We start from the raw sequence: 15,707 nt of genomic DNA on the forward strand, positions 1-15,707 counted from the left end.
CCTAAGAGCTAGGACCACCAAATTCAGTACACAGCTTTCTCCTAGCAAGGTCAGGGTCTGGTTGTGTCAGGACAATGGAATGTGCCTGCAATGGGATTGCTTCTCATAAAACCATACAGAAAAGAGACAGAATCACCAGGCAGGTGAAAGGAACTAGCTGGGGGGAGAGGGGGTTGCTTCCTCTCCACCTGTCTGGGACTACCCCAGCCCCAAGCCTCCCGCCCCTCAGGCACCCTTTAGAGGGGGGGGGGGACTCAAGCCCCCCCCCTCCATTTGTATGGGAACATTGCTGGCTGTTCCCCTTCGTCAGGGAGCGAGGGGAAAGTGCCCAGTTTGCTGCATTCCTCACTCTGGCTGGGAGTGCAGGGGGCAGATGAACCGGGGGACCTGTCCCCCTCCCCCGGCTGTGCTTGCTGGAGGTGCAGCAGCCATGGAGAGACACTTCTCACCTGGCCCCAAGCTGCTACGGTGAGAAAGGCCTGGGGTTGTCCTCTCTCCACAGGGCAGCTTCCACAGTGAACCCCTCTTCCCCAGCTCTGCCCCAGAGCAACGATTCAAACGAAGCCTGGGTGTTTTCATTTTATTTCCTAAAAAACAAACATTACATTAAGGACCCGAGCAATGAATCTGGTAGGGAACCTTTGCTGCTTCTGGGGCTTCACAGATGGCATGATCCTGGTCCCAAATTCTCCTGCTCCGCAACTTCGGGTCCTTAGCACTTGAGCTAAGGAGCGTCTCCTTCTGGGGACACCGTGTGTACAGCCATGTCACACAGGCCTCGGGGATTTTGGTAAAATGTTCCAGATGGTGTGACTGACAGGTCAGCTACTACCCCAGTGGGAAATTTTTACCAAAAGTCCCTGGTACAGAGAGAGTCTTTTGGGTGGCAATTTTATGAAAGGGATTTTTGTTTTCTCAGGGCTGCATTTGGCTGAGATGACTTCTGCTTTGTTGTCATTTGAGTTCCTGTTTAGCCTTTTCCTTCATAAAGGAGAGCAGGCCAAACATAGATTTTGTCCAACCAGCACAAAAACTCAGTGAAGAGAAATGGTTTTATAGTTCTTTTAATGTAAAGTATATTTATAGATCAACTGTGTCTGGCTAGACTGGGCTCCAATGATCCCTTTAATTTTTTCCACCCAGGCGTGGAATAATTTTATGTGCACTGAGGCATGTGTGAATGTGCACCACCAGTAGGAACAAAAAACCTAGCCGTGGATGCTCTGCTGATCAGTGGGCAGCGTTTGACTCTCTCCTGGGTAGCTGCCCAAGCACTCAGCTTACAAGGAACGCTGGTAGGTATCCAAATGCATCAGGATTACACCAGTGTGCCTGAGACTCTGGATGTGAAATGGGTCTGGGAAGGAACATCTATCCCAATAGAGTATAATGCAAAAGAGCAAAGAATCTGCAGATGCAGCATTGCCAACTCCTGCAATTTTAGGAAGAATCTTGCAATTGAGATGTCTGGGGCCTGGGTGTTTCTTGAAACTCTTGATTGCTAGAATCCTATTGCTACCTGAAAACTTCAGCTTCCAGTAAAAAAAAAAACACAGTAGAGAAAATTGCAGGGGACATAAAGTCTCCAACAGCAGAAGGCAAATAAAAAGAACCCCACCTTTATTATTTTGGTAAGTCTCACAGTTTTTAAGCCCATCTCAAGGGCTATGTCTATACTGTGCTCTCTTGTGCAAGGAAATATGCAAATGAGGCAAAGCAGTGAATATCACCACACCTCATTTGCATACTTAATGAGCCGCCATTTTGCGCAAGGGGCTCTTGCGCAAAAAGGAGCCATCTACACGGCTCCTTTTTACGCAAAACTCCCTCTTGAGCAAGAGCAGTTCTTCCTGAAAAAAAGCGTGTAGATGGCTCCTTTTTGTGCAAAAGCCCCTTGCGCAAAATGGCAGCTTATTAAGCATGCAAATGAGGCGCAGCGATATTCACTGCTTCGCCTCATTTGCATATTTTCTTGCACAAGAGAGCACAGTATAGACATAGCCAAGACGTTTGGGGCCTGACTGGGTGTTTGCAATACTGCAGTTGCATGCTGCAAAGTAAATTAGGTTTTGAAGACCACTCTGATTGAACAACCTGGGGTGTTATTCATAACAGACGAGGAATCTGGGGGCATTAGCTATCATTTGTACCTTGTGAGTGTCTGTAACGGGCCTGGCGCTCACCTCACACGAGCGCCCCCCTTTGGCTGAGCGCACATACCTGCGCTATGTCTTTAACAGCCTTTGGGCTACTCAGCCCAGCCGAGTCACACGCTTTGTTCAATCACAAACCCCTTCCAGGATACACCTCTCACAGCATCTCTCAGTTCAGTGCCATTCTCTCCGTTTGTCGCCTCATTCTGAACAAGAGTGGTCCCTCCAGGGCTTCTCCTGCAGACAACTCCTTTGCCCTTAGCTTAGGGCTTTACCTTCAAGCCCATCAGTCTCCCAACCGCCTGCCAATGGACGCTGACCATGGTTCTGCCAGTCAGCCCTGACCTTCCCCTTCCAGATCTAGGCTGCAGCTTCTTATATAGCCCCTCCTGGCCCCTGATTGGCTGGTTTCCTCCTAGCCACTCTAGCCACCTGGAGGACTTCTCTATGGCCCTTTTGGCCTTAGGGCCTAGCCCCATTGCAATATAACTTTAAAAAGACAGTTGGAGGACTGAGGTCAGGTCAGTTGGGGATTAAATCTAGGAATTTAGATTTGGCTTTTTAACAGCCTTTTGGCTACTCAGTCCAACTTCTGATCACATGGGTTGGTTACTTCACTCGCTTATGGCCTTAAACTGCAGCAAGGGAGGTTTAGGTTGGACATTAGGAAAAAGTTCCTAACTGTCAGGGTGGTTAAACGCTGGAATAAATTGCCCAGGGAGGTTGTGGAATCTCCATCTCTGGAGATATTTAAGAGCAGGTTAGATAAATGTCTATCAGGGATGGTCTAGACAGTACTGGGTCCTGCCATGAGGGCAGAGGACTGGACTCGATGACCTCTCAAGGTCTCTTCCAGTCCTAGTGTTCTATGATTCTATAATTAACCCAGGAGTTATTGTTTTGCACCAGACCAGAGCCATAAACCATCCTCAAAGACTTTCTTTCACTGACTCAGCTGTGTTCAACTTCATGCTCCATCCTTCCCTCCCTGAGAGGCCATGGAATCAGTTGTGCCTGGATTCATCTGGCCCTGTGTGAAAATGCACCAGCCTGGTGTTGTGCTTACGGCAATGGAGAAATTCTTTAGTATAAGCACTTAGTTAATTAAAGAAACCCATTAATGCAGCTCTGTGCACAATGTAATGTTACTCCGGTAATGGGAATGACTCAGCCATATGTAACTTGGCACAGTTTTAGATACCTGAAAACTGCTATCATATCCCCCCCTCAATCTTCTCTTTTCCAAGCTAAACAAGCCCGATTCTTTCAGTCTTCCTTCATAGGTTATGATCTCTAGACCTTTAATCATGCTTGTTGCTCTTCTCTGGACCTTCTCCAATTTCTCCATATCTTTTTGATCTTTTGTGTCACCTTTTGGCCATACATCTGTGGGTCATGGCTACAGAACGTCCGTATTTTAGGCTCTTGTCTGTTGTCACTTATGACCACCTGTGGAAGAAAACATTGTCCTCACTCTGAGTTTGTAAGCAACAAGTAGCCAGAGGCAGTTTTATTACGAGCTGCAGCAAGGGAAAAACTGGTTCGGACAGGGGGGGAGTCCCCCCCCTCACCGAGGCAGATCTTCGAATACAAGCAATTATGAAGCAGTTTATATACTGTCTATTAAATATAATAACAATAACAATTAGTCTCCTTGTTATTACAAACACCAATGGCTAACAGTTATTTAGTTCCACCCAGATGCTCCTTATCTCAAGGTCCCTACCAGAGTCAGCGTTCTACCCTTATCTCCGTATGGAGGCGAGAGGCGAAGGCAGCGTCTAATTACAGCTCTCGCGTTGTCTGGCCACAGACTTAGCCTGACTCTTGCTCTCTTGTTAACAAGACCAAGATGGCTGCACACAAATTCCCTTATTCCCTTTTCCTGCCTCCACAATCCCCCCTTTTGTGCCCACAGCACAACTATCCCTCCAAACCTTTATCTTCATTAAACATTACACAATTAGCACAAACACAAAAGCTATCTCTACCACCACATCCCTTACAACAACAATCAAATATGAAACTTTTAATAAGCAAAAGCAATATAATCATTAATATCCCCAATATAATTCTATGATGGGGCTGTTCTATAACTTTAGTAACATCATACAACATATCATAATTAGTAACCAAATTAGGTAGGGCAGGTACATGCTGATAGTACCTGTCCATAAGCACAGAGTCCAGATCAAAGGGAGAAACCCAAACCACTCCCACAAGTTTCTCCTTGGCAATATACAATACTTTGCTTCTTTCACCAAGGTCAGTTCTTAGGGTACGTCTAGACTACAGGCTTTTGTCGATGTCAGAGGAGCGGACTTTTCCTCTTTGTTTTCTTGAAACAGTCGTGGTTCAGCATCATGCAGGGGAGAGGTTACCAGCACATCACCCTGTAATATTTTGGCTCTTCTGGTGTCCAGCAGGTAGGAAAGCAGGACCAGAAGAGAGAGGCTTATCAGCAATCGGGGTAGGATCATTTCGAGATGGAGGGATCTTTTTGCAGTGAGAAGCATTGGCCAACAGTCAGTTCTTGGCACTTCACAGCAGTGTTGGTGGTTAGCAAAACTTGGTAAAGGTCTTTCTAGAGCGGTCTTTCACTGATGGACATACGAGTCTCTATTCTCTGAGCTAAAAGCCAGCTAGCTCCTTTGGAACCAAGGTTATTTCCTAGGAATAAAGCAAATTGTAAAAACAATCCTGCGTGGTTGTTTAGTTGTTTGGTACCAGCCTTATCAAAGTGAGGCCCTTTTGGAATGTGGTTGCCAGGGGAACCAGGGTCACAGTAACTGTTGAACGGTTTTACTTCCCAAGCTGGCCTAATACTTTGAGTTTGTCAGTTCTCAGCAAGATACCATGGACTGCCTCAGTTTACTCCTATAGTTCCTTTCTCTTGACTTTGGGGTTCTCCTTAACCCACCAGGTTAAATACAATTTAAGGGGTTTTAATTTACTCTGGAAGTACGAGTACAGCACCAGCATTATTATAAATGTTAAAATCAAAACTTCCCACATAATTTGACAAACACTATTCAACTCCATCTTCAAGATATTTCATCGCCTTACTGACGCTGCCCATGATTATAGGTTTGACCTCTACTACCTGGTTGAGTGCTGCAGAGGTAGATGTTTGGCATGGTCCACGGTGTTTCCCTATCTGTGTGTACTTCAGACGGCCAGCCTCGATATATCTTTGGGCATTGGCCACCAACTCCTCGATCTTTGCCTGCAGGGCCAGTAAACCCTCCTCTAGGTACTTACTTCCGCCGTGCCACTCAGAATCTCATGTTAGGTTACTCATCACTGCCGAAGTGCGATAGAGCCGCATTCCATCAATGGTCAGGATCATCCAGCGAGGGGCTGTTATACACACAGACGGATATGTAGAGGGGCAGGATGGAGTGGTCTGTCTGGGTAGTCAAACACCAGTAGGTACCGTTTATTTGGACCAGCTCGATGTTTTTGTTTCTCTGAGACAACCACATCAAACCTAGGCAGATTCGTCATGATGTTAAATGGGCAGGTACATAAAATTTCCTTATCAAAGTGGGTGCAACAATCCCTGGGTATAGGGAGGCTCCCACACCTTCAGAATAAGCGATGCCCTCGATTTATCTATATGCTCCTGCTTTGTCACAGGCAGGGAGGTTACCATTCTGATCTGATCTGAGTGAGGAATCCCCAGAGGGGCCAAAAACAAACTGTTATACTATGCCCTGTCCAGGTGGGCCTTTGGGTCCTCATGGATTCTCTACTTCCCCACTCCCGTGGGTAGGACGGGGGAGATGGGGACTCATTACCATAAGGGCTGGGTGGTTAAAGCTATCCTATTCTTCAATACTGGCCGTCTAATACCTTTAATTTAGTTCCATTAATTAACAATCCAATTAGTCTCTGGTCCAAATATCTGGTTAGGTTTAGTGAAATGGACACAGAGCTGGACAGATCCTTCAAACTATTCAGGATCAATCGGTTGGCTTGGCTGGTGTCTAGGCCTTTACGAGCACTGGATATTACTGCATCTACCAGCCTGGATTCTCATACAATTTCTGGGCTATGACATAAGTGTTGCTGACGGAGTTTCCAGGCCCAAACCAATCTGCGATGGTATCTGCTAAGCCCCTTCGTTGCCTAATCAGGCACTTGCCAATTTGATTAGCCAGTCTAGCACACAGCTGGTCTATACCAGTGTGGAACATCACCAAGGTAAGGACCAGTGACAGTTGTCCTGGTTCTGGGACAGGTCTGTTCAGGGCATGATGCACAATTGAGAGGCTCTATTTTGTCCTTAAGGACCTGGTTAATAATATCCAAATGAGGGCAAGTTAGCAATGGCCATTGTTTAACAAATGACAGCCATGCCTCAGGGGTTACCTTTGTCTGGGCTTTACGTGGTAAGCCCCAGTGGGAGTCAGTAGGTCCAACTTCAGTGGCCTAATGTTAGTGTTTAGCTTCTTTCCCACAATATTCCATACAAACTTTAACTTGGAGGACTGTGTATTCTTTGTCCTCCTAGTGTTCATGTTGTTACAATAAACAAAATAATTATGTGTGAATGAGGGGTGGCCCAAGACCATGTATTCCCCATTGCTATTAGCGTGTATTTGTTCTATGTATGTGACTTGAAGGAGGTTACATTGACTAGAGTCACTGTTTCTCTTATAGGACCAAGCATGGTTCACAGATGTTTAATTGTTAATAGGAACCCATGCAATTCCATAATTCTTGAGGCCTTTTAAGGCATCAGGCACCAATGAGTAGCAGGGCAAGTAGCTGTTATTGCAATGGTGAGGTTACTAGTTTCCTCATTGTTGTGGGCATCTTTACTTAAATATGCTGATGTCCACTTGCCCGTGTTGTTTCTTATAAATTTCTTATCTCTGGCCAAACCACTTTATGGTTGGTGTGCAAATTTACAGAAGCTAAATATTTCATTTGTGTAGCCATTAAAGCAAAACCAATCTGGTGGGGGAGAGGGCTGGTACCCCACTCCCAGTCCTTCTGTTCACATGATGCACTCCTTGCTTCCTTCCAGTTCCTTTTTTGTTCACCTGTGGAGACATTGTTAACATTCTCCTAGCCTAAACAATTTCCAAACTATTATCCTTTCACTGAATTTTAAAGTTGCCAATTGATTGGGCCCAATTATTAATTTTGATGGTTTAAATTAATGCTTCTGCTTTACTCAAATTATCCTTTCATTAAAACAATATCCTACACACAACAATATTTGCAATACATATTACAATTAAGACACACAAGACAAACTTGGACAGAACACAAACTTATTGTGTCATGACACAGAACCATGGTTTTTTGTTGTTGTTTGTTGTTTTTCTTCAGCTGGCACCAGCGCTTTCTGATGATCTGAAAGACAAGAAAATATTTCTACCCCCGTCGGGGTGGTCCATTATAACTTAAAATACTGCCTAAGATCTGTTAGGGGAACCTGTTACAGGTAGTTCCTTACCACTCCCATGGGCGAGTGAGCTACAACTTTACGAGAACAAGGGCACTTCATCGGTACTCGTGACCTTCCACTCCCTCGAATTACCTCTAGAGTTGCTAGCCCTCCCCAACAGTGGCATGCCTCAGTTTCCCTCTTGTACTACAGATCAGGCTTAATGTGTGAAGCTATAATGCTTCTCCTTAGCACAAGGTGTTGGTTAGTTATTGTTCCAGCAAGCAAAAAGCTTTTCTTTTCCTGAAAAGAATCATATACAGTGTTACTTATTAAGACTATAGTAATAATAATATTGACATTAAATTTTGTTAAATGGGCACATAAATATTTTGTTTGTAATTGGACAATTTACTTGAGGGGACAGGTGTTTTATATTCCTTTGAAATAGCCAGGCAGCCTGTATTCACATATAATGTTGGATTTGAAAGCAAGTCAAAAGTGTTATCAACTCAGCCTTGAACAGAGACACAGTGAAGTTTCAGGGCTTGGATTCTTAAAACAAAGATTTGTTTTCTTAAAGAGTAAATTTAACCTTAAGGATTGAATGTATAGATTTCATTCTTTTATACAGTTAACCAGTTAAGTGTCAATAGAATTCCTTATGATCTGTCCTGATTCCTGCTAAATGACCCTTCCCAATGACACATGTTTGTCCAGTATTAATTTGGTAAGGAGGATGAGCTTTCCCATTAGCCCCCACACCTCCTAATTCTTTTCTATAGGTAAATCCAAATGTGTATTATTGCAGTCAGCTATTACTAATTTTAAACTTCTCAGTATAGGGTTTTCATAACATCCATGCTGCAGCAGTTGATCTATGCTGCTGACTCTGGGGTGGATCACTCGACCATGCTGTGTAAGGAGATTTATTTTGCAGAATGTGTCTCCTTGTTAGGGCAGATTTAGCTTCTAGTGATTACATCTTCAAATTTAATTCCCACTAGTTGGCTTTTAGGGTGGCTTTTAGGTTACGTCCTCCCACGCCCTCAAGCTAATTATAACAGTGTGTGAGGGAAAGGTTTTAACTGTTTTTCTTTTTTCTGGATGGCCCCCACTTGTGCGTTGAGAAACATCCTTGGGTAGCCTGCGATTCCAGCCAGAGAGGCTGTAGTTATCTATTTGCTAACAAGGGCTTGAGAATCTCCTAAAGTTGCTTGGCAGCCCTTTCCTACTCCTGCATTGTGTTCCATGTATATGTTTCCAACCAAAATGCCTAGGGCCAATATGGCTTGATGGTCGGCAGGCATTCCTTCCTTGAGAATTTGGAGGAATACTTCCCACAAGCTGTTAAGTCTCTTCTAAAACTCAGTGTTTTGCTTTGGATCGGACAGATTTGTAACTAGAGCCCGTTCTTCCAAAGGGAAGATCTGATACCTTTCAATTATCTTCTGTGCCTCCTCTTTATCTTCAGTAATGTGTGATAAGGGCCCATATAGGGCTGGGCATAGAAAGGAGTGGAGGGGGTAATGTTGGGCCAAATTCCCCCCCTAAGCTTGGGAGAGGCTGTGCACTTGCGTGTAAGTTACATTTCTCACAGCAGGGCGGATTTTTGCTTTTCTGAGCTTCAATCTCATCCCTCAAGGCTTTAATTTCTTTCTCTGTCAATCTGTCAAATGCTTACAGGTCCTTGGACCATGATGCACGTACATGTAGTACACAGGGGTGCCTTTCAGCGGTCTGGGAGGGTATGCTTAGACTGATCCCCATCCATTTTAGTCATTCAGGGGAGCATCCTGTCCATTCCCCGTCTGCTCAGTGGCTTATAGGAAACTAAATCTACACACTCCAAAGAAGGGGTCTGCTGGGTCTAGAGTGTCAGACCTTATCAGCAGCTCATGAAATAAGGGGAGTCGTCACTCCCTCACATATCTGCTCGGTCTCGAGGTTTGGCTGACCCCCCTTGCGTTCAGAACTCCCTTGTGGGAGAGCCCTGGTGCGGCTGGAATCAGCTTACTTCTCAGAGACCTGGGCAGCGGCATTCACACTCCACTCATTACATTCACACTCAGCATGCTTTTCACACAGAAATTTTCCCACTTTTAGATGCATCTTTCATTATGGACCTCGTCCATATTTGGGGCGGCAAACAACACTGTTCCCCCCAGGGGCGGCAAACAACACGTTTCCCCCCAGAACCACAGCAGTTCCCAGCACTGCATAAACCTAGGTGCCTTATGTCCGGACGCAATACAACCTTCTTCCCGTACCCGGGGCGGCGCCACCAATACCACAGCAGTTCCCAGCACTGCGTAAACTTAGGCCTACTCGGGGATAACAAAACAACCTCCCCGGAACCGTTTTGCGTCTGACCTTGTTGCAGATTCAAGAAGTTCGGATGGCGTGAGCCCACAAGAAGCAGACGACCCTACAGGCAGTCCTCCTCCACACCCCAGTAGAGATTTCAAAAGGTCTCTTACCTCTCGTTTGGCGCCATGGAGGTGAAGGGGGATGGTCTGCAGCCACTGTCGCTGTCTTCAATCGGGCGTTGCCATCCGAGTCACGGCACCAAATTGTGGAAGAAAACATTGTCCTCACTCTGAGTTTGTAAGCAACAAGTAGCCAGAGGCAGTTTTATTACGAGCTGCAGCAAGAGAAAAACTGGTTTGGACAGGGGGGGAGTCCCCCCCCTCACCGAGGCAGATCTTCGAATACAAGCAATTATGAAGCAGTTTATATACTGTCTATTAAATATAATAACAATAACAATTAGTCTCCTTGTTATTACAAACACCAATGGCTAACAGTTATTTAGTTCCACCCAGATGCTCCTTATCTCAAGGTCCCTACCAGAGTCAGCGTTCTACCCTTATCTCCGTATGGAGGCGAGAGGTGAAGGCAGCGTCTAATTACAGATCTCGCGTTGTCAGGCCACAGACTTAGCCTGACTCTTGCTCTCTTGTTAACAAGACCAAGATGGCTGCACACAAATTCCCTTATTCCCTTTTCCTGCCTCCACAACCGTCCCCTCTAATTTTTTCCATCCATGTGTGGAATACATTTTGTTCTGTGCACCGAGGCACGTGCAGACATGCACCGCCAGTAGAAATTAGGGATGTTAAAAACTCATTTAAAAATGTAACCGTGTAACTGTTAAAAATCCTAGTGATTACACGGTTACATGCGCTGCAGTATACAGCTTGTATGTAAGCGTATACTTTTATATATAAGCTTTATGCTGCAAAGCCCAGAGTGAATTCTCCCTGGGAGCAGGGTCAGTAGCTCCCGCTGACCCGACTCCCATAGAGCCAGCTTGTAACTTTTACGGAAACCAATAAGCTGGTTAGCCGGTTAACTGTTTAAATAGTTACATATTTACATCCTCAGTAGAAACACAAGCTGCCAGCTGTGGACATTGTGTGCACTCTGCTAATCAGTTGGGTGGCATTTGAATCTCTCCTGTAGGGTTGCCCAACTGTCCAGCTTACGGGGAACGCTGCTTGGGATAGTTAACCCAGAATGTATGGCAGATTCCAGTGGGAGAGAAACATCCTGTCTCGCTAAGCAGGGCTCGACAAATTCTGGAAAACCCTACTCGCCACCCTCCCCCCCGAAAAAGTGTTTTTTTAATGGCATAAATTCCTAATAAGAATAAGAACAGTAGTTACTAATAAGTTATTAATAAATATCACCCAAGTTATTAATATATCTTATAAACCTCTACCTTTTTCCTCTGCTGCCATGTCTCCTCCCCAGGGTGGATAATAATTTTTGATGGGAGGCCACTCCAATAATTTGGAAAGTGGTCCATGATATGAATGGAGGAGGTGCGTTGTCTGGGATGGAGGTTGGGTGCAGAAGGGAGCTTGTGGTATGGGAGGGAGTTTCGGTGAAGGAGGCAGTTGTGATGTGGGGCACGGGACTGGGATACGGGGAGTTGGATTGTGACCTAGGTCAGGGAATTGGGGTACAGGAGAGGGTGCAGGGGTTTGGGTTGTGAGCTAGGGCAAGAGGGGACTGTGATCTGGGGCAGGGGATTTGGGTGCTGGATCTGGGAGGGGATATGGGTGCAGGAGAGGGGCAGAGGATTTGGGTGTGTGGAGTAGGGGGCAAGAATGGGGGGCAGAGGGTTGGGGAAGGGAAGGGGCTGGGGTGCCAGAGGCAGGCTCTGGCTGGTAAGTCTCCTGACAGCAGCCCATTCCTGAATCAGTCTCCCTGCCTGCTCTGCCCCTGCACAGGCTGCAGCCATGTGCTCTGGAGCCCCTTGTGCTTCCTGGCTGCCTGTTATTGAAGCAGGCAGCTCCCATTGGCCAGTTTCTGGTCAGAAACTGCCCAATGGGATTGCGCTGGGGGCGGGAGCAGCTCCTATAGCTTCCCCCCCTCCAGACTCATAGTTTTTAAAGAAAAACCGCCCCACAGCCCCGTTTCTCAGCAGTGTGCGAGTGGGGTTAGGCAAGTGAGGAGTCTGCTTGGGGCTTCCTGCAGCATCTGTGGGCCATATCCGGTGGCTTGGTAGGATGGATCCAGCCCATGGGCCTTATTTTTCCTAGGCCTGATCTAGATGGTGCTTGGTCCTGCCGTCAGGACAGGGGACTGGACTTGATGACCTGTCAGGGTCCCTTCCCATGCTAGAAGCTTTTTCGGAAAAAGGAGTGTGTGGACACAGAAGAGTGTTTTTTTTCGAAAGAAGAGGCCTCCAGGAAAAAGCACAAGTGCCCTGGTAGCCACTCCGCCCACAGCAGTCACAACTGAAATGCGAGCTAGCGTCCAATCAGTGTCCAATCGCGTTTTCGTTGCGCTTTTGCTGTGTAGACGCTCTCTTTCAAAAGAAGCCTGCAGTCGAGACATAGCCTTAGAGGACCAGGTCATGGGGAAAAGATCAAACTTTGCATTACTTTGTATAGCGCGCCACCTTGTGGCGATGGAGGGAGCAGCCACCAATGGATGATGGCTGCAAAAACCCAAACCCAGAATCTGGTGGTGTGTTCACAAGGGAAAAAAGAACGGAGGTTGCTGTTGGTATGGAGGGGAGGCAGCCGGAGGAGAGGAGCACAGTCGGGAATGATCAGGTACGACTGTTGTGTCTGCTCTGAGATGTCTGTCCAGATAACAGATACAGCTTAAAAAACAACGAAGAGTCCTGCAGCACCTTAGAGACTACTAATACAGTGGTTCTCAACTCGTTTCAGTCCACGGACCACCAGGCAAATCAAAAACATTTCGTGGACCACCTCCTTTGAGACATGATAAAAAAGAGCAGACAACGAACATGTTGGGTTGAAATTTATTTCTTACTAAAGAATTTTGGTGCCTGCCCACGCCGTGTGACTTTGGACAATGTTCCTGTGGACAACCGAAAAAGTCTTCATGGAGCACCAGTTGAGAACCACAGGACTAATACAGCATGTAGAAAAGCTTCAGAGGAGGAGCCGAGTTAGTCTGTAACTGGAAAAACTTAAACAACAAATGGTCTAGCAGCACCTTAGAGACTAACAAAACATGTAGATGGAATCATGAGCTTTCGTGGGCACAGCCCACTTCTTTAAGATGACCGGAGAATTGAAAGTCCAGATCCGAAAAGGCAACACACAGAAACCTGTTGGAGAACACTTTAACCTGCATGGGCACTTACTTGTGGATCTCAAAGTCACCATATTGTTTCAGGCCAATTCCACAAGCCACATACACAGGGAAGGGTTGGAACGTAACTTCATTTACCAGTTTGAGTCCCATCAGAGAGGAATGAATAAAGATATGGGCTGGCTCACACACTCCCTTCCACATCCTAACGACTTAATCAACCAACGGCTATGTCTACACTGGCATGATTTTCTGGAAATGCTTTTAACGGAAAAGTTTTCCGTTAAAAGCATTTTCGGAAAAGCGCATCTAGATTGGCAGGATGCTTTTCCAGAAAAGCACGTTTTGCAGAAAAGCGTCCGTGGTCAATCTAGATGCGCTTTTCTGCAAAAAAGCCCCGATCGTCATTTTCGCGATCGGGGCTTTTTTGCGGAAAACAGTACTGTGCTGTCTACACTGGCCCTTTTCCAGAACAGTTTTCCGGAAAAAGACTTTTGCCCAAACAGGAGCAGCATAGTTTTTCCGGAAAAGCACTGATGATTTTACATTAGGTTGTCAGTGCTTTTCCGGAAATTCAAGTGGCCAGTGTAGACAGCTGGCAAGATTTTCTGGAAAAGCAACTGATTTTCTGGAATAACTTGCCAGTCTAGACACAGCCAATTAGTATTTATAGAGGTGCAAATTGTTCTTAACAGCCTCTTGTAACTTGAACAATCTAATTCACTATTTTAAAAATTTTTTTCTTTCCCTCCCTTCTTTCCCCCATCCCACTACCCCTTTTTTATTCTTGGCTCTGGACTTTCAATACTCCAGTCATTTGAAGAAGTGGGTTTTGCCCACGAAAGCTCACTATACCATCCACATGGCTGGTTAGTCTTTAAGGTGCTGCTAGACTATTCGTTTTTTAAAAAAATGTAGAGGGTATCATGAGCTTTCGTGGGCACAACCCACTTCTTCAGATGAATGGAATAAGGAGTCCAGGGTACAAATAAATAGCAGAGAAAGAGGGAATGGGGAAGAAAAGAAGGAACAAAATAGGGCAAATATATTGTCAATTTGGGTACATCTACACTACAACGTTAATTCGAACTAACGGATCCAGACAAAGGGTATGTCTACACTACCCCGCTAGTTCGAACTAGGAGGGTAATGTAGGCATACCGCACTTGCAAATGAAGCCCGGGATTTGAATTTCCTGGGCTTCATTTGCCTAAGCGGGGAGCCGCCATTTTTAAAACCCCGCTGGTTCGAACCCCGTGCAGCGCGGCTACACGGGGCTCGAGGAATAGGAATCCTAGTTCGAACTACCTAGTTCGAGCCCCGTGTAGCCGCGCTGCACGGGGTTCGAACCAGCGGGGTTTTAAAAATGGCGGCTCCCCTCTTAGGCAAATGAAGCCCGGGAAATTCAAATCCCGGGCTTCATTTGCAAGTGCGGTATGCCTACATTACCCTCCTAGTTCGAACTAGCAGGGTAGTGTAGACATACCCTAAAAAACTAGTTCGAATTAGCTTTTTGCTAATTCGAACTAGCATGTCCACATTAAGTGGACCCTGAACCGGGGTTAAGGATGGCCGGAAGCAGTGCCGGCAGGGCATCAGAGGAGGACTTAGAGCGTGGAGATGCTGTCTCAGGCTAGCCGAGGACTGTGCTTAAATGGTCCCGACTCCCACCCCAGACAGACAGTTCTCAGGGGTGCCCCGCTTGCAAAGCAGTCCTGGCTTGGATTGCCCGGAGTACCCACACTGGGCACATCACAGCACTCGGCCATCAGACCGGCTGCACTTGCCGCAAGCTGCCATCTGGGGAGAGGGGGCAATTGGGGAGCTGCAGGAAAGCTTCCACCCCCAGAAGCCCGCAGAGCCAGCCCAGTCCTCCCAATCAGGGGCTCGTACCCCATTCCTCCCTCACCTCCTTCTACTTACCCTTCCCTAGCCCCTCTTCTTGATGTACAAAATAAAGATAACGTGTCTTCCAAAATGGAATCTGTCTTAATTGAACAGAACTGGGGGAGACTGGGAAAAGGAGGTGGGAGAGGGGAGGGCAACTAAAATGATCAGGGGTTGGGAACAGGTCCCATATGAAGAGAGGCTAAAGAGACTGGGACTTTTCAGCTTAGAAAAGAGGAGACGGAGGGGGGACAGGATAGAGGTCTCTAAAAGCAGGAGTTGGGTGGAGAGGGTGCATACAGAAAAGTTCTTCATTAGTTCCCATAAAGAAGGACTAGAGGACACCAAAGGAAAGGAATGGGTAGCAGGCTTGAAACTAGTAAGAGAAAGTTGTTCTTCACAAAGCAAAGAGTCAACCTGTGGAACTCCTTGCTGCAGGAGGCTGTGAAGGCTAGAACTGGAACAGAGTTTAAAGGGACGTGAGATCAAGTCATAGAGGTTGGGTCCATGGAGTGGTATTAGCCAGGGGGTAGGAGTGGTGTCCCTGCCCAAGGTTTGTGGAAGGCTGGAGAGGGATGGCACGAGACAAATGGCTTGGTCACTGTCTTCGGTCCATCCCCTCCAGGGTCGCTAGGGTTGGCCGCTGTCAGCAGACAGGCTACTGGGCTAGATGGACCTTTGGTCTG

General features: G+C 46.5%; 1 long non-coding RNA gene across 1 annotated transcript; it reads right to left on the reverse strand.

Moving 5' to 3' along the window:
• Window positions 1-3,610: 3,610 nt before the first annotated feature.
• On the reverse strand, window positions 3,611-10,294 carry LOC142828053 (uncharacterized). The gene is made up of 3 exons (XR_012902983.1): window positions 10,035-10,294; window positions 7,461-7,520; window positions 3,611-4,823 (listed from the first exon to the last, which is right to left on the reverse strand). It is a non-coding gene; the product is annotated as an uncharacterized LOC142828053 (long non-coding RNA).
• Between the last annotated feature and the right edge of the window lie 5,413 nt (window positions 10,295-15,707).

The sequence above is a fragment of the Pelodiscus sinensis genome, chromosome 1 (assembly GCF_049634645.1).
Source record: "Pelodiscus sinensis isolate JC-2024 chromosome 1, ASM4963464v1, whole genome shotgun sequence".
Lineage (NCBI taxonomy): Eukaryota > Metazoa > Chordata > Testudines > Trionychidae > Pelodiscus > Pelodiscus sinensis.